This window comes from Coffea arabica, chromosome 3e, assembly GCF_036785885.1.
Source record: "Coffea arabica cultivar ET-39 chromosome 3e, Coffea Arabica ET-39 HiFi, whole genome shotgun sequence".
Taxonomy (NCBI): domain Eukaryota; kingdom Viridiplantae; phylum Streptophyta; class Magnoliopsida; order Gentianales; family Rubiaceae; genus Coffea; species Coffea arabica.
The window spans coordinates 47,147,428-47,166,694 of NC_092315.1; positions in this window are offsets into that span (position 1 = coordinate 47,147,428).

Consider the following 19,267-nt stretch of genomic DNA (forward strand, 5'->3'; position numbering starts at 1 on the left):
TTAAGACTTTTAAGATTTTGAGTTTGTGAAATCACCCTATTTTTGCACAAATTATTACTTCATGCCATTAGCTTTTTATTGCATACTACTTTTAAAGTATTATTAAATACCAATTTTCTCTTAAGGGATAGAGAAATTGTCTTAAATCCAGTCTTAGATTTTGCATTTTTCCAATTTGCCTCCCAAATAGTTTGTTTGGAAAGTGTTCGGCTAATCCTTAGGACTTTATTTAAAATCGATCACGTATGTGTCACATGACAATTTCAGGCAAAAAAAAAAAAAAAAATGGTTGCACTTTAGGCATTTGAGCCAAATTGGACCAATGTAGTTTGTAACGGACATAAAATTTGCATTTTAAATGTAAGGGACGAAAATTTCTTTTGACCAAATGTGAAGGACTTATAATACAATTTTTCCAAAAAAAATGATAAAAGCCTATGATTTCTTTTTTTTTTTTCTTTCTTTTAAGAAAATCACAGGCATTGCCTCCTAAACAGGTTAATTCAAGGCATAGAGAGAAATTGCAAAAAAAAAAAAAAAAAAGTCCGTATCTACAAAATCCATTTATGTCATTATTATTCGGTAAATTCACTTAATAGAAGAGAAAGATACTATTTGAGTTGAAATTTCTTACTTATTTTAACAGAGTTAACCATTAGAAGTGACATACATTTTACCAAGAAATCTCTTACAGAAGTGACATACACTTCACCCTGCAGTGCAACTCACAGCATTTCCTTTTAGAAAAGCAAGAAAATAGAGAAGACTAGGCGAATGATATGGTAAATATTACATGAAGTAAAAATTATTTAAACAAAAATTTACTGCTGCTTCTTCCTCATCTTTGTCACAGGTCCTTCAATGATGGGATAACTTAGAACCAGAAGATGGGATGAGAGAAAGAACTGTCCGAACATCTCTCCAAAATTTCCTTTCTTTCTGGTATTTCTCAAGCTTTTCTTGGTCACTGGCTTTATTTGTCAACCTAAAACTTGCCTTTGCTACTCCTAGTCGATTTAGCAAAACATCCACGCATCCAAATAAGCAACCTGTAACTAACCCTATAATCCAAATTCTTTGTTCACTCCACCATGCCAAAATTGAGCTTCCACAAGAAAGGACCTCGAATAAATGCTGAAGAAGGGAGGATATATGCACCACCGTGAAAGGTGCAAACCATTTGTGGATACCTGCAAAAAATATATTACTCTTACTAAGTATCTTACGAAAAAGAATTGAGCCCTCCAATGTTTAATTGTTCAATATAGCCTATGTTACTCGGACTCGGCTGCTAGTCCTGCCGGAACAGACTACTCTAGTGTAAAATGGAGTTGGACACGAGCATGGCAGGGCCAAGTGACGAATACGAATAACATAGAATATAGCCAAATACAATCCTTCAATGCATCGGCAGATACTTTTTTTTGGGCAACGATAACATTTGTATAATCTAATCTATCCTATTCTCCGGAAAGGAAGTCTAAAGATACAATCACAGACAGAATAATGTTAAGAGTCTGAGCTACTATTTCCATGTCAGTAATCTGTTTGCCTCTGTGAAGTATGCATAGCACATGCTTTGGAGGATAGGCAGCATATGGGAGATCCCATACAATAGAGGGCTATACTTTGAAAACCCCACTTGAACCAATCCACAAGCCCATTTCATCATCTGAACCATGGAATCTTTCATGCCAATGGTGGTGCAACCTAGAAAAGCTGGCCTTTTTGGATAAAGATAAACGGGTTTCCATCCTTTACTATGCATAAGGTACCAGTAAAAGTACTCTCCAACAAACATTCGTAGGAATAGCCAATCTGTCAAATCTTTTTTTTTTTTTTTGAGAATAATCTGTCAAATCATTAAACATGCATTATTATTATATATGCTATAGCTGAGTTTCCAATGCTAAAGTAAACGAAAGAACTGGTTAACCATGCATCACGAATTAAGTTTTAGTTATCATTTTTTAATTCTTGTACTCACCTGATTATACATGTTTGGCAAGTAAGTTTTTTAGGTGTTTATCTAAAAATTTACTATAATTTACTGTAGAAGTTTTTTAAAAATTTTTTGAATATTTTAAAGTATATAGTTTAAAAATTTTGAGAAATTTTTTGAGATTATCGTAGTTAAAGTTTTCAAAAAACTTGTAGCAGACAAACTTGGCAAAAAACTTACCTGCCAAACAAGGCCTTAGTTTTGGTAGAACGGACCTTCCTAGCCGTGGGACTATATGAATAAAAGTACTAGAAAATATATAAGGTTGGGATCCTATCAATTAGATTTTTTTTTCCAATGATTTTGCCATTTATCCATATCTAAATTACTGTAATTTTATAAAATCATATGATTGTGTCGTTACCTTACTTCTGATCTCCAAATTAACATACTAAAAAATAGCTTTTTAAAATTATTTTGGCATTCAATTTATACAAAATATTTGAACCGTGAAGAAAGGATAAAAATCGTAACTAAATTTATAATGATAAATCAGACAATAAAACTAAGTCGATATGATATAAAATTTTATGTATAATTAGCATAAGTGATGCAATATAATATGAACGGTGTTCATTTTCGAAAATGGTTCCTAAGTTAATTTTAATTAGAGTATAATTGAGAGAAGTTCAATGGGGAGTAGTCTAATAAACATACTTGATTTCCCCATTCAGTGTTTTCTTCAAATGTACAAGTAGCAAAGTCCCATGTGATATGACTTCTTTCCTCCTTGTGTGACTCTCATTCAAACTCTTGATTGAATCATTGAATCTACTGCAGGCCCAGGCTCAACAAGCATCTCATCTGTCAATTTTGAGAGAGAAGAGGGAGAAGAAGGTGCATTAAAATTCATTTTTGACTGTATGATTTGCTGAAGGAGTAAAAAAAGTAAATCTTGATAAAAAAAAATGTAGAATTGTATAACTATTCTCATGGTTTGGACGACAATATAAAGCTTTTCTGTTCAAATAGTACCCTGTCCCGGCATAACCAATGCCTCTAATTCCATCCATAGCGTGGTATTTACTCTTAAGAAAAAAAAATCGAAGAATTCAAAATCAAATTTTGACCATAAAATACTCTTGAATAAGAAAAACTAGACAACAAGAATACGGGTGTTTGGTTGAAGATTGTGTACTGCGTAAGCAGAGATCTTGCTTGACCATCAGAAATATCATTCTTGTTGACATTGTAGAAAATTTGAGGGAATTGGACATAAGACTGAAACTAGATATCTCTTGATCAAGATGGAAACACATTGCTTGTTGGGCAAAGAGAGGATCATTGCAATACATGTCACAATCCAGCACTAGAACATAAGGCGCATTGCTCTTGATTCCAGAAACTCGAAGCTGCAATGCCACATTAAACTTTTTGTTTCAGATACGGTTTTTTTCTTTCTTTTTTTCTTTTTTCGGTGGGTGGGTTGGGGGGGGGGGGGGGGGAGGGGGGATGGGGGTATTGCAATTTGCACACTCAAACTATTACTAATTAGTGTTTGCACCCTGAACTATCAACTTTAGACTTGAGTACCTTAAGCTATCAATTTGCAGCACATTCCTCAAATTGATTGAAAACCGATTAATTTTTTAAACTTATTTTTTAAATTGAAGTAGCTTTCCTCCCCGTAAATGAATAAGAAAATTTTAGTGAACAGATGTCAATTCGGGGTACTATTGACTGTAATTTAAAAAAGGGCAAATTACATTTTACCCCCTTGTGATTTTGGCAAAAACCACATAACCCCCTATGATTGTAAAAGCTATACATAAACCCTCTGTGATTTGGGTTAAAGTGTCAAATAAACGGAAAACATCCATCGTGACGATTCGTGTCTTACACGCGCTTGTACTACTGGTAACAGTAAGAAACGTTCCCATATTACCTTGACCACTTTAACGGATACAATAAAGCCTAGATCTGTGCTCCTTATCTCTTTCAATGACGGCAATGGATATGGCTCTGTTGATGGTAATAGTGGTGGTTATGGGGCTGGAAGCGGAGGCAGCAATGACGGCAGTGGATTTGGCTCTGTAGGTGGTAATGGTGGTGGGTCGGATCGGGTGGAGGTGGTGGTCCAGGCAGTAAATATGGTCAAAATGGCGGCGGTAATGGTGATGGATGGAATGGTGGTAGCTATGGTCCTGGTGCAAGCAGCAGGCAAGGGAGTTGGGACAGCAGCTATGGCTACGGCAGGGGCTGGTGCAGGGGCCCTGGCTTAAGATATGGCAGCAGTAGTACTGGTCATGGCAGCGAAGGTAACAATGGAGAAGGGCAGTATGGAATCACTGGTGGGGGCCTAGACAGGGACAATCAGCAGCTCCCATACAGCATGAAACCATGACTAGAGCTCTTGTTTCAGAAATGGCTTTTTTTGGTAGTTGACCAACGGAAAAGCATGGGAGAAAGAAAGATGCAGAAACCGGAATCCTATCTCTTGAAGAGAGGTGCAGAAAGCTCTCCCTTTGACTCTGGTGGGCCTTCCACCACTTTGACTGTTGCGGACGCGGTTCCTTTCGTTGTGAAGAAAGAAGTAATGAAAGGAAAGGGAAGCCCGGCCGTGTTCGTTGTTGCCTTTTTTGTATTTATATTAGGGTAATTTGGACATTTCGCCCACAAATCGTTACGATAGGTAGTTTCCGTCTATTTGACACTTCAACCCAAACCACAGAGGATTTATGTATAGCTTTTAAAATCATGAGGGGGTTATGTGGTTTTTGCGAAAACCACAGGAGGGTAAAATGTAATTTACCCTTTAAAAAATACTAAGACCAACTCAATAATTTTTAAAAGCTATGACCAGTGTGCCACAAATTCATAATTTGAGGTGACAAAGCGCTAAAATCAATAGATTAGGGTATTAATAAAAATTGATAATAGTTAAGTAGCGCATATTGCATGCAATTAACCAATCCTACTTTTGGGTGAAAACAATAAAGGATGGATTTTTTTTTTTTTTTTATCAATTAGCAGCATCTACTTTACTCCTACTTCTATTACAACTCTAGCCTATTCTAGGGAAAGGATATAACTTGTGTGTGTGTGGATATACATACATATATGGATCTTAAGAATTCATACAAGAGCATTGAGAACCCCAGCTTTGAAACGATAAGGGCGTGATGGTCTTTTCCCCCGCAACACACATAAACAAGGAGTGGCATTTTATGATCTTTTATCCTCAACCCCATCGTTCACGTTACTATGGCTCACCTGCAAGAGTAACCCTTCTTAGTTTCTTTCTTATTTGGTAATGATCAATTGACTCTGTACCTATAAAATTACTAGTGATGTATTCGATTTCTTATCAAAGATTAATTAAGGGAAGCGATTTTTTGCTCTTCCCAATTAATCTCAAACACTCCTTGAAAGTTATATTTTTAGTAAGTGATTCGGAGTGTCAAAGGTTAAATGGGGAGTGCGAATATCAACTTTTTAAATTAATGTTAGAACTATATATACTATTAGAGGTTCATTGACTTTGGTGCTCGAATCCCATTTCTGCTGCTCGCTCGAACTCGAGCAATACATCTCTATTGTCAATATGCACGATAGGATTAAAGATCTATGAGATAGATCAAGAAAATTACTCGACCTTTCAAATTATATAAAAAAGATGCCAAAGAAGTTTTGTATGAAATGATCCTAAAAGGGGTTCTTATCTATATCTTATGAAACAACCATTAACGTACTAGGGCCAATGTCTCCAATGCTCTAAGTGTTATAAGCAAATTTTCAATCTAATCCTGGTGAGAGTCAATGGATAGATAGTTTTAAAAGAATATCCTTAACTACTAAGCAGCTATTCTTGGTCAATAAAGGATTAAAGTTGGAGGTTTGAGATTACACTAATACTAATACTAGCAAGTGATAATGCCCAATAGGCAGGAATGAATATGATCAGCCATTGGTGTAACAGGCTACATTATAAGGCAGGAGTATTTGCACGTTTACTCCAGGTAATGGTTGTAAAAATGTGTCTGGAAATGGATTATGCAGTACTTTTTTGCCTTTTCGCTTTGTTTTTTATTCATTTGAGAGCAAAGACTGGTAATAACTGCTTCAGGTGGCAATAATTTTGGACTGTTGACAGCACTAAACCATGAACCAACCCCTCTAAAGGATACACATTAATGAATCTTAGATTGCAGGGAGAAAGTTCACTTAGCAATCAATAACAGGATTTGGTCCATCAATGTTCTATAGTGACTGCTACTTGACCACTAACAGAAGCAAATTTTTCCGGAATCAGAAGAACACAAGTTGGGTAAGGTGGGAAACTCTATAGCAAAGCTAGTTCATTTTAGACATAGGATCAAAGAAGAACCTAGTTTAACCAAATGCAAATAAAATGAAGTCAATTAGGGAGATAAAATTGTCAAGTGGAACTAATGCTTCACTAGTCCATCTTTAAAAGTTAAGGCAGCTCATTTAAGAAAAATGACAAAATTATGAGAGAAGATGAGCAATGTTGGTTGACAGGAAGAACATTGGAAGAAAGTTGAGCTTCCCAAACATTTGTAAATGACAACGTGAATCTTCAACTAACGAATGTTGCAGGTTGCATGGACCATGTACGAGTTTCTCTACCTTCTTTTGTTGTAGTTGTAGGGCAAAATAAAAGAAGATGATTCCTTTGAGTTGGTGGCCACCATCAATATATTAAAACTTGATGAACCCTTGTCTCCCATCAATTTGTCACATTAAATAGTGACTCTGTTCAAAAAATCCAGACGGGTGCAGTGGTTCAGTTCCTTCCGAATTATCCTGAGAGCTTTTCAGGTCCTCCCCCTCTCCCTAATATAGGATAATCTATCGTATCGACAAAAAAAAAAAAAAACAAAGGAGGACAAGGGCCAAGGGAGAACTCTAGGGGAGAAGGAAACCAATCAAATATGATTTTTCTTGTGCTTAGTCATATGCCTTTTCATGTCTTCAGAGATCATAGACTAGCTAAAGTGTACCCTTTTTTTGGCTTACCAACGGGAGAAAAATCCTTTGATGCAAGATGTTTGGGCAATTCTACTTCGATTGGGACATGGACCAGATGTGCATCTTAATGGCAACAAGACTTGTCCCAATCATCAATTTCCTATATGATGTCACAATGCAAATCCCATTTCAGAAGTACTTGGCTCTTAGTTGAGCTTTCCTCTGCCTCATCCATTAGGGTTTGCCTTTCTTCTTTTGAGTCCTATTATAGGCTGAACTGGCAATGTCAAAAAATTATGATCACTCAGCACCTGAACAACTTATTATTAGGGAATACAAATTTTACCTTTGAACAATGAGTGTCAATTTTGCACTTTTTTTACAAAATGGAGGGCTATTTCATTGGACGTGAATGTTACAAGAAACAAGATCGCAATTATTATTGTGCATCACTTTCGCAAGGAAGATGCACAAAATCAAAGTTCTGTCAAGCACTACTCAAAAACTACATGATAACTTGATTATTTGCCTCCAATTTAAGTTATTTTTTGTAGTTATCACTTTGGCGATTCTCATCAATTAACTTGTGCAATTGGAAAAATTCACGATCTTAACAAAACAAATAAAAAAAAAAGAAAGAAAGGAAAGAAAATTGCATGAACCAAATACATTTTTGCTGAACTTATGAGACCAAATTAGTCTATAGCCCAACAATTGAACCGATTGGGCAATTATAGCTATTTCAGCTAACATCCAAAACTGTTATAATGTGTATACCAAACACGGAACTTTTGGATCTCTCAACATTAGTGTAATTGAAGATCCTATTCAGTGAAGGGTTTTTATTGTCACATGTCCAATTATTGATCTTATCTTTCAAGGGGCAACATTAAATTGTAGAATTCGTCACAAGAAAACCCTTATGATCTTATCTTTCATGCAAGTACTCATGCAGACCAGGGAACAGCATTGAATTGTTGAATTCATCGTCAGAAAGCTCCTCTGTATCTACCTTTTGTCACTCTCAATTGAAGAATACCCACCAGTGATTAAAAAAATTTCTTTTTTGATAAAAAATAAATAAATTTCATTAACGGGTTGTTGAAGATGTCCATCATGATTTGATTTATATCATAACTCTAATTGCAGATTAAACATGCATTGAAAATAACAGATCTGCAATTTAACAGATACAATAGATCCAAAAATTATTATGAATAGATTTGAAGAGTACAAAAAATTTTAAAATATTCCTCTAATGAGATAAACCGCTGCAACTCCTCCTATGTGTATGCTGCAATTGTCAAATTGCTAATGAGTAGTTTCAAACTTCAATATTGATGATGAGATCCGCAAAGATAGATCTAAGATATATAAAATAAAAAAAATCTAGATCTAACAATTATATTTGAAATAAAATTTAGATCTAACAGTAAAATAATAAAAATGTAAAAGTCTCACTAGAACTCCTAGGAGATACGAAAAATTCTTACTAGTAGGAGAAACAAAGGGCTCTCATTAAAAAATTTTCGGAGAAACTCTGTTTGGATTGTAAATTATTTGAGATTTTTTTACTGTAGCACTTTTTATGATGTGGTGTATGTGAGATAAAAAGAAAATTATGAAGATAAAAAGGTGTGTTGAAAATTGTAATGATGATGTAAGCAAATAAATTTTGACAAATAATCCTCAATCGCGAGTTTGTTTGGATTGTAAGTTATTTGGAATATTTTTACTGTAGCACTTTTTGTGATGTGATGTATGTGAGATAAAAAGGTAATTGGGAAGATAAAAAGGTGTATTGAAAATTGTAACGATAATGTAAGCAAATAAAATTGGGGAAATAATGCTCAATCCAAACAGGAAAATGAGAAAACAAAATCCGTGGGTCTCCCTCGCGAATAACAAAAGCCTTTTGAGATGAAAAAGTAAAAAGAAGTCGGAGAGAAGGAGAGGGTACTTACTTTTCAGAGAGAAAAAGTTAGAGAGAAGTAATTAAAAACAAAAAGAAATTCCTACTGGCAGTACTAGATCAAATTTGTGGAATACGAGCTTTGATCACTATATATGATTGACGAGTAAGTACGTAATGGACCATTACTTGTTCTGGAGTAGGTGAAGCATCAAATTTGAATGGGATGATGGCAACTTATAAAGAATAGGATCACACAACGTTCTTTTTTTCTTGTTTTTCGAGGAACAAAAAATGTTCTTTTCACTGTGTAGTTTAAAACTTGGCCTTTTGAATCCAAGATCAATTATTGGTTGAAGGAATATACACCACCAAGGAATTGAAGAAAAGTGCTATAATTGCTGCTGCAGCTTTTGTCAATTTGTCACCTTTAAATGATGGTCAAAAAAACAAAATGACCCACGTCCGGAACCATCATTCAATTTAACGGGGCCAACCAACATTAGATTGTCACTTGGACCCATGACAAAAAGAAATGAATGAAAAGGTTGGGCAGAGGATCTTAAAAACAAGCGACAAAGCACCACGACTTAGGGTTCGTTTGTTTCGGGTGAAAATGTTTTCCAGAAAAATATTTTCTTAATTTTTTGTGTTTGGTTACACAAAAATTACTGAAAATATTTTTCTATGTAAAATATTTTCACTCATCTTATGGAAAACAACTTCCCTTCCAAACTTACTGAAGTTGTTTTCCGAAATGCATGCATCCTGCTTGTAGTATGTTCCAAACTTACTGAAAACATCTTGTAGTATGTTCTTTTTTTTTTTAGTGTAAACAGGAGGACTCGAACCCAAGACCTCTTCCTTACACTCCCTCCCCCGTACCACCCAACCCAACTCAACCCTCCCCCTAGTATATTCAAAATAAAAAAAAAAAAACCTCATCATGCTCATCCTATGCTAGTAATTAATTATGTATAATAGGGACATTCTTTTCTAGAAAAACTTTCAGTAGTGAGAGTGCAAGATATATGTCACAATAAGCATTGCATGTGATTGATATTTGACACTAAATAACCAGCAATTTGTTTATTGCTTAAGGAGATATTTTTTATTCATATATACATTTCTCCAAGATTTTTTAAAGTTAAACAATGAGATAAATTTTCTTATTTTGCATGAGAAGAAGTATGTAGTTATAATATGTAGAAAGTAAAGATAGAGATAAAAGTGAAAATATTTCAAAAGTTAAACAAACACCAGAAAAATGAAGTATGAAAATATTTTCAATAAACTAACCAAACACCTGAAAATGATGAAAAGGAAATGATTTTCATGGAAAATTACTTCCACGGAAACTATTTTCCCAAAGAAAACATTTTACTTCCAACCAAACAGACCCTTAATACCAATTTGGTAACTTAAAGTTTAGTTTATTATGGAAAGGAACAACCAACAATGTCAAAAAAATAATAATAATAAACAATAGGGATTATCGAATGATTAAACTTCTATACACTAATAATACATACATTATTGTCATTAGATGTATAATAATTAATCTGAATTTGAATTTGTAATTCAAATTTTATGCATGTATTATGCATCTAATCATAATAGCATATACACTCTCAAGTGCATAAATTAACTTTTATCTGAAATGATTATTATTACACTTTAAAAATTACAAAAAGTATCTTAAATGTTCACCATCGTTGCAATTTTAAACCCTTGTTTTTGGAAATGCAATGCCTTCTATGGTCAACAATTTGAGTTTTCTTTTGTTAATTATTTTTTTAACTATCTTTCTGCTAGCCTCTCTCCACTTAAAAGGAATCAATTTTGAAACTTCAAATTAACCTTTATAAATGTAACAAATGTCAAATGGAGATCTTGACATAACATAGATGATATCTCAGGGTAAGTTATTTAAACTTCGTAAATTGAAAGCAAAATGGAACTCCTTTAGAGATAAGAAAAGTTTGATCGGTTGCATCTATGAAATTTCGAAAGTAATTCTCTACAAATAATGCTTGACTAACTAAGGAATAACGGGTCACATATATATGGGTTTTTTTTTTTTGGGTTGAGAATACATTTTTTCTTACTTTGTCAGGATTATGTGTACATTAATTTATATTGTGAAATTGAATTTTGGACTGTTCGTCATTAAAGAGAAAGGTTAACTAGTTGAACGCATGAAGATTGGACAAATTCTCCATAATTCTTGGAAGTTACAGATTGTAGAAACTCAAAATTTGAGAGAGTACCAATAATTCGTGAAACCCTAAAATAAGACAGCAATAAGTTGGTTTCTTTTCCCAACACAACAGCCATTGTACAACTTTTTCCTCACTCCCTGTTTGGAAGGTGAGTTTTTTGGGAGTTTGTCTAAAATTTTACTGTAACTTACTATAAAAATTTTTTAAAAAATTTTTGAAATGTGTAAATTTTTAAATATTTTGAAGTGTATAATTTAAAATTTTTGAGAAATTTTTTGAAGTTATTGTAGTTAAAGTTTTTAAAAAACTTGTAACAGACAAACTTGACAAAAAATTTGGATTCCAAACAAGGCTAAGTTTCCTTTTTAGAATTTTCTGAAACATGGTCAAAGGTTATTTAGCGCATTTCGAACATTTTAATAGATTAAATAGGTCCATCCTCTCCTCTTTTTCTCAATAGAAGACCAATTGTAACAATGTTATATTCAAAAAACTACCATAGTACAACTTTGATTTTTTGCAGGCTAAATGCGATTAGTGTAAATTCTTCAACCAGGATTTTTATTTTCATTTTCTTGGGAGGTGTTGGCGGGGCCAAAAATGATATGTATGACAGTAATATGTGACTAGCAAATTCGATTCCTAAGTGATAAGGGGGAGGGATGTAATGTCAAACAATTTTTTGAGGTCAAAAAAATTTTGCTATAGATTCTTCAATGTAAAATGAATACTTAGTCCAACAAAGATAAAGATTTTTATAGCAGTAGTGGAACCAGAATTTTCATTTCCTTTTTGGGGGAGAGGGGTGTTGGGGCCAAAAGTGAGATTTACAACAATAATGTCGTTAGCAAATTACATTCCTAAGTTATAAGAAGAAGGATTTAATATCAAACAACTATTGTAATTTTCTGAATTTTTTATAGAAAATGTATTATTTGAATTGCTATTTTTTGGAGTTTTTGTAGAAAGATATACTGTAACAATTTGATTTATGTGAGATAAAAAAAATGATTGAAAAATGTGTTCACGTAAAATGTATAATTTTTTTGATGGAAAATAGCTTTCCAAACAGACTTTTTTCAACTGCGAAAATAAATTGTACGACAAAAAAGTCTATTGTAATTTCTTTTTTTTTTTGAAGCAAGTATTTAATATTAAAATAGTTTCTTAAGGTAAAAATTAATATCAATAAAGTCTACCGTAATTAACCTTCTTTAATTTTCATTTGCAGTGAAATAGAGAAAATGACAAAGGATAATTAATAGTAGTGTGCCGTACAATTTTACCGAGGACGAAAATGGCGGTGTGACAACCATACAGGCACACAGAGGGAAACCCGTGATTCTCGCATCGTCGCTTACGGTATAAATGGAACGGTCCTGGAAACGACACCTGCCGGTTTTGGAATTGCGCGCCCTATTTCTGGCAGTCAGTCTATCCTCCCCTCCGCGGATCCTAGCCTTGGATCCACCGGCAATAGCCTGTCAGTGGGGAATGATTTTTGGACAGAGCATCCAAAATTCCAAATTCCGAGCAAAGCTTTTCACCTTTTGTTGCTAATTGCTACAAGGGATATTTGCCAGTTTGGTCCCTAACATTTTTCATAAAATTTTTTTTAATCCCTCATGTTTAAAGCCAGCCAAGATAGTCTATTAGATATGAAATGGTGTGCTGTCTAGTCTGAAAGCTCATTTTCGCTCAGTTTTCCGGGCCGAAAAACATGCGCCTCACTCGCCTGCCCATTATTTTAAAGGTAAAAATGAAAATACACTTCATTTTTCTCTGAAAAAAGGCGCGTGGCAACTCCTTTTACTCCTTCTATCTCTAGGTTTGTTTGGATTGAAAATTATTTATCAAAATTTATTTGCTTACATTATCATTATAATTTTCAACACACCTTTTTATCTTCCCAATTATCTTTTTACCTCACATATATCACATCACAAAAAGTACTATAGTAAAAATATCTCAAATAATTTACAATCCAAATAAAGCCTCTGTTTTTCACTCACCATAACCCTAATTTTAAACCAACAAGACTATTTTTTAGAGAGAAACAAAGTGCATTTTTACTTTTGCCTTTGAAATTATGGGCACGTATGGGAGATGTGCACTTTTTAGCTAACAAATTGAGTGAAAATGAGCTTTAGGACTAAAAAGGCACGATTTCTTATGTATAAGAGATTATTTTAGTTGATTTTGAATATGATTGTCTAAAAAAGCTTTTTATTTTTTTTAATTCGAGATACCAAATTGACAAATTTTCCTTACTATAAACAAATTTGAGACAGATATGGTAGTGTTTGTTTCATTCGGTTCTATCCATTTGTTGTATTTACTTTATGTGATGTTTTAATTATTTGTTACTGTTAGTACACCTAGATTTTATCTAATTTATCATGTAAGTGCACATTACTTGCACTTATTTTACTCATATTTAAACGCTTTCCCAAATTAGTTTTATTTTTGCAGGAAAAGATTATTACCTAAAACCCCTCTTATGGGTGTGTTTGTTCACGTTACTTCCATTTATTTCATTCGCATTTAAATGCTTTCCCCAATTAGTTTTATTTTTGCAAAAAAAAAAAAAAAATTTAATACTTGAGACCCATCTTAACGAGTATGCATTAGGCACCAGTTAGCAAAACCGTACTATATGTATTGGTGTATAGTCACATTGTATTGTTATATTTGATTTATATACATTAATTTTTTTCATTAATATAACAATACAATGTAATTGTAGATAATAGACCAAATAATTTTATAAATACAAAAAAAAAAAACCGGAACCGGAACCGGACGAAAACACAATGGTAATTGGCCTAGTCCAAATAAATTGAGTTTTTGACTGCAAACTTCCAGTTTATTAATGCATTGAGGTTAGGTAGCATTATTGAGTTTAGGTTACAAATACATAAACTTGCTTATGTAAATAATACTTTACACTAACAGTAAAACATTACTAAGGAAAATTACATATTTGTTTATTTTATTAACATGTGTGTGATTATTATGTCCATAAATCTTATGTTCAAATTTGGATCATGTACAAATATTGATGAAAAGAGATTTTTCTTTTTGTCTTTAACATCCTGCTATAGTCTTACCAAAAGATAAATATATAGCAAACAAGTACTTGTTTGATTTTTGGTAATGAAGTGTGTCTCTAAATCAATTGTTCTTCAACTCCATGTCATTTTCTGTATATTTTAGTAGTTTGTTGTTGATGTACACAAAGGAAAATTATCATGGGCGATTCAGAATTTCTGGCACAAATTTGTGAAGTTCTTGAAACTCTGGATTCTTCAATTAAACCCCTTGAACACCATGTTTGATCTTGATAATTTTGTCTGATATTAAGGTTGAATACTCGAATTCATGCAAACTTTTTTGTCCCTATACATCACAAGTGAACTAAAGCAAAAACAAAGTACTTAAATAAGTCAATTTAGACTTGAAGTGCTTAATAAGTTACTTTTAAACTAAACTTCGGTTTGGTCCTATTTGGTAGTAAAATTACAAGTTCAGGACAATATGTGCTATATACTAGGATGCTTTGGGTTATTTAGCTTGCCCTTATTATTAGATTATTTAAAATAATTTTTAAAAAAATATTATAATACTTTTTTAATATAATGTATGTGAGATAAAAAAAAATAATTAAAAAATATTGTTTGCTCTAAAATGGTTGATGCATAGACCTTTGAAAAAATTTCTTTGGTGTCATTCTGACAAAATTTCATGAACAATGGATGTTCTCACATATAGCTTTTACTGTTTTTTTTTTTTTTTGAAAAAGAACCACTAATGGTTCTCCGTCTACTCTTTAATAACTCGAATCCGTAACCTTTCGATTACAAGTGAAACTGTCTTATCAACTAAAGTACATTTGCTCAAAGAATTAAATGTTAAGCACTTACCTACTTAGTCATCACATTATAAGTGGCCCAACAATCTGTGTCTCATGAATTATCTCCACCAAAACTATTGATTGTCCGTGCTAAGCATCTAGAGTCTCGTATGGTGCACAATTTCTAGTCTCTTTCCATAATTCAAAAATATTGCTAATGATTTATTTATCAAGCACTTTATATCATTTATATCATGAAACAATTATTTCGTAATTAAAGCAGAATGATAGGAGACAAAAAGTAACCAAGACAAGGATAGATGAAGATTTGAATTTTGAAGTACTTGTACAACATCTTTAATTTGCTTCTAACTATAGGACTTAAGTTTAGCGGTTATTTGGGGGAACAAAATAATGAAAGAAAAAGTAGTAAATGTGAGCATGCATAGTTTATACCACATATTAAAAATGCATTTTAAGTAGGGATAATATTTTTATTCACTATCAGTATGTACAAAAGCGGGCATAGGTGCATGTCATATAATTTAAGGATTAATTTTTCCTACACTGACAATGTGTACGCTGATACACTCTATTTGTTTGGATTGTGTTTTATTTGGAATATTTTTACTATAGCACTTTTTGTGATGTGATGTGTGTGAGATAAAAAAGTAATTGGAAAGATAAAAAGGTGTATTGAAAATTGTAATGATGATGTAAGCAGATAAAATTGGGGAAATAAAACACAATCCAAATCTGTTAGCGTTGGATGAATGATAACTATGTAAAATTTGAATTTAAAATTTAAATTTTGTACACATGTCATAAATTCAATGGTGATAGTTTATACAGTGTCAGTATATATAAGATTTACTCAAAATTTAATTTTAAATTTGAAATTCAATTTTTATATAGCAATGCAAAACTCAATATTTTATATTAACAGTGTATAAAAACTTAATTCCTTAAGTAGTGCAATTAAAAACACTCTTTTAGTAGTTAAATGTGGCCATATTCCTGCATGCAAAACTCAAGAAAACATGCAATAGTAAATTATGCATGAAAAAGAGGAAAGACATGAGTAAACTGTAATCGTCATAGTTGTTTGAAGTATGATATTCATTTTTTTTTCTTTCCGAAAACGATATGTTTGAAGTATGATATTCATGGCAGCTGATTGCAAGCATGTTAAGCATATCTTTACATTGTACTAACTTTTCATTACATGGAAATATTTTACACTGGGATACACAAACTATACAACTGAATAAAAAGTAAAGGATGGCAAGCTCATTGTCTTTCTCTATTTTTACATTTATGTCTAATGCACAGACGCATCGTATTTTCTACTCCCTCGTTTGTGTAACTATACAAAATTTAGAACCTCTCGTTTACATTCTTTCTTTATATGCCACATAACCTATCCCTCGCTCATCTTCCACAAATATACATTAGCTTTTATATATTAAAAAATTAGGAGGAGATTTTTTTTATAGAATGCTAAAATTAAATGAAATTTCCTTCAATTTAACTCAAAGAGAGACGTACATTCATGCATTAAAAATGTTTAAAACGCATTGGACAATGTTTGCCTAAGAGATTTTGATTTAATAGTTAAGGTTGAAATCTCGTGCATAACTCTGTTTGAATTGATCATTTTTTTAAAAATAAAATTTTTAAATACAATGTTACAATAATATATAAATAAAAATAAAAATAAATTTCTTCTATACAATATATTAAATATTTCAAAAAAATATTATAATAAAAAATTTTCTTATACAATAAATTTTTTCAAAAAATCTTCAAAAGCAACTTCCCCCCGCCTGCTTTTTAAATCTCATGCCTAATCTGCTTAAACTTTTTCAAAAAAAGAAATGTTTGAAAAATGGGTACTATTGAGGAACAAAAGTCAAAAGAACCAGCAACAACAAACGTTCCAAAAAGCGCGCCAGGTATTAATGGCTATGCTTAATTAAAGTCGGAATTTAATATTACACAGCCAAACAGGACGTAAGGACAAAAAGCGTATTCATGCAAATTGAATATATTAAAGTTGCCGCTTTTGAAAAAAAAAAAAGAAAAGAATATACTAAAGCAGAACGACAAAAGAAGATTGCATGAATCTAGCGCCACTGAACGTTTCCCTTTCGAGTTCAATAGACAGTAGACCAACGCTTTTCCTCTGCGCGTGCTGTCAACCAACTATTGATTTTTTTTTTTTTAAAACGGATGCCTAATTACAAGTCACGTTTATTGCATTACAAGACGCTTTTGCAAATTAATTATATTGATGTAAAAAAGAAATTTAACATCTAAGACCAATCTTAAAGATTGTTCACTAAACATTCTTTGGTTAAATCCAATTGATGAGCTGTATACATTTAACAATTAACTTATCTACAGTCAATTTTTATATTTATAAAATTTTAAATACCCTATATGCGATTTTTCGCAACTATACGAGTCAAAATTGAATATAGGATATTAAAGGTCGAACCTACAGGGAGGATTGTCAGTTACCGATGATTTTTGAACTCCTTTATTATTTACACTATCACAAGTGTAAGAAATTAAATCTACACTATAAACATGAGATAAAAGCAATAAAGTAACAATAGAAAGCTCATAGGTCTATGAAATTTATTACTATTCTTGCAAATGAAATTACCGATTAATTGAACAATATTATTTTGACTAGTAATGGCGTAATTTTTTCATTTATGTGAAACTTACTGTCGTAGTGAATCAACTATACTTGTAACTAATCTATACCTACTCTCATAGTTATGAATTAGTTACAAGTTAATTATCTCTATGAAATTACATAAAACAAATCACTAAAACCATAAAAAGTGCATCTCTACTCTCATGAATGTACTCTCTAGATTTAGCACTTTCTTAAACTAGTGTTAAATCGCAATTCTTATTGAAGAAACAACACCTTAATATTATCATAATTAATGATTGGTTAATTATGATTAGATAAGCAAAAGTAATAAATAACTTGCTCAAATCAATTAACCAAACAAATATCATAAGCAAAATATAGAAAGTTCATCCATAACTTTAGACATAAACTTTAGCAAAACATAAAAAAAAAATGAAAACAAGATCCAAACTTGTAGTATAACCAAACATGAATTCAACTACAAAATAAAAAGTGATAGGAGAGAAGTCACCATTGTCATATGAGTTCCAAGTCTTCATATTTGTTTCTCAAATTTTCATCTAAATCTAACTACAAGTACAATATGGAAAAACTATACTAACTATACTAGACTAATAACTTAAGAAAAACTAGTAAAAACTACATTTTGGTAGTGTCTCTAACCTTCTAAAGTTATGAAAATATTCTTCAAGACCTCTATTTATAGAGGAATCCAAGGTACAAATAAGATGTTAAAATTAATGTAAAATGCTCATTGAGATTCCCAAAAGATGCCTCTACAAGTCTCCATGTATTTCTTTTTATAACTACACCTGAAATTCTGAGTTGGGAATAACTGAAAAAGTTGTGTGAATGTAGAATAAGTTGATGTGCAAGTTATAGAAAAACAAGGGAAAATACGCAGGCTCTAAATGCGCGACTTGATGCCACGTATTTAGAGCTCATGTTTTACTTCTACGAGTTTAGCACCACTTCAACTAATATTAGCTTGATGATGGAGGCTGAATTAACTCTTTTTCAAAACATTAAAGTTTTAGGCTCTTGTTTCAGCTTTTGACAACAGAAATAACCAACTATATTTCTATAATTTGACCAGGAAAACAAATGAATTGGATTTTGGTGTCCTTACAAGAAATGTAGAATTTTGTGTTAGCTTCAAAATGACATAAGAATTAACTCAATCTGATACTTGTAACTCAAAATATAGCAAAAATACCAAAAGGTGTCAAAACTATATTAATTTGCATTTCATCTTTTGAACATTTTGCACTTCATGTCTTCTTTAAATCACTTCAAATCATCAACAATCATCCAAATATCTTCTCAATTCACTCCATTTGATGATTGAATAATTAAACCTACAAAAACATGAATTTTTCATCATTAAAATTCATAAAAATGTAATTTTTGACACTTAGATTAAAGAATACATGCATAAGATGAGAAAAAAAAACTCATCAATTGTTCTTCTATTATTTTTCTTCTTTACCATTTCATAAAATAGATGCCCCGAATTTATTGCAGAGAGCTTTTGCAATCTTCACCTATGTTATTTAACAGTATTGATTCAGTTAAATAATAGTAAAATGCTAAAATATAGGTTAAAATAGAAGTAACTACGTATTGAATATCATTTTCTAATTATTATTTTAGTTGTTCATTTAACAAATGTTTT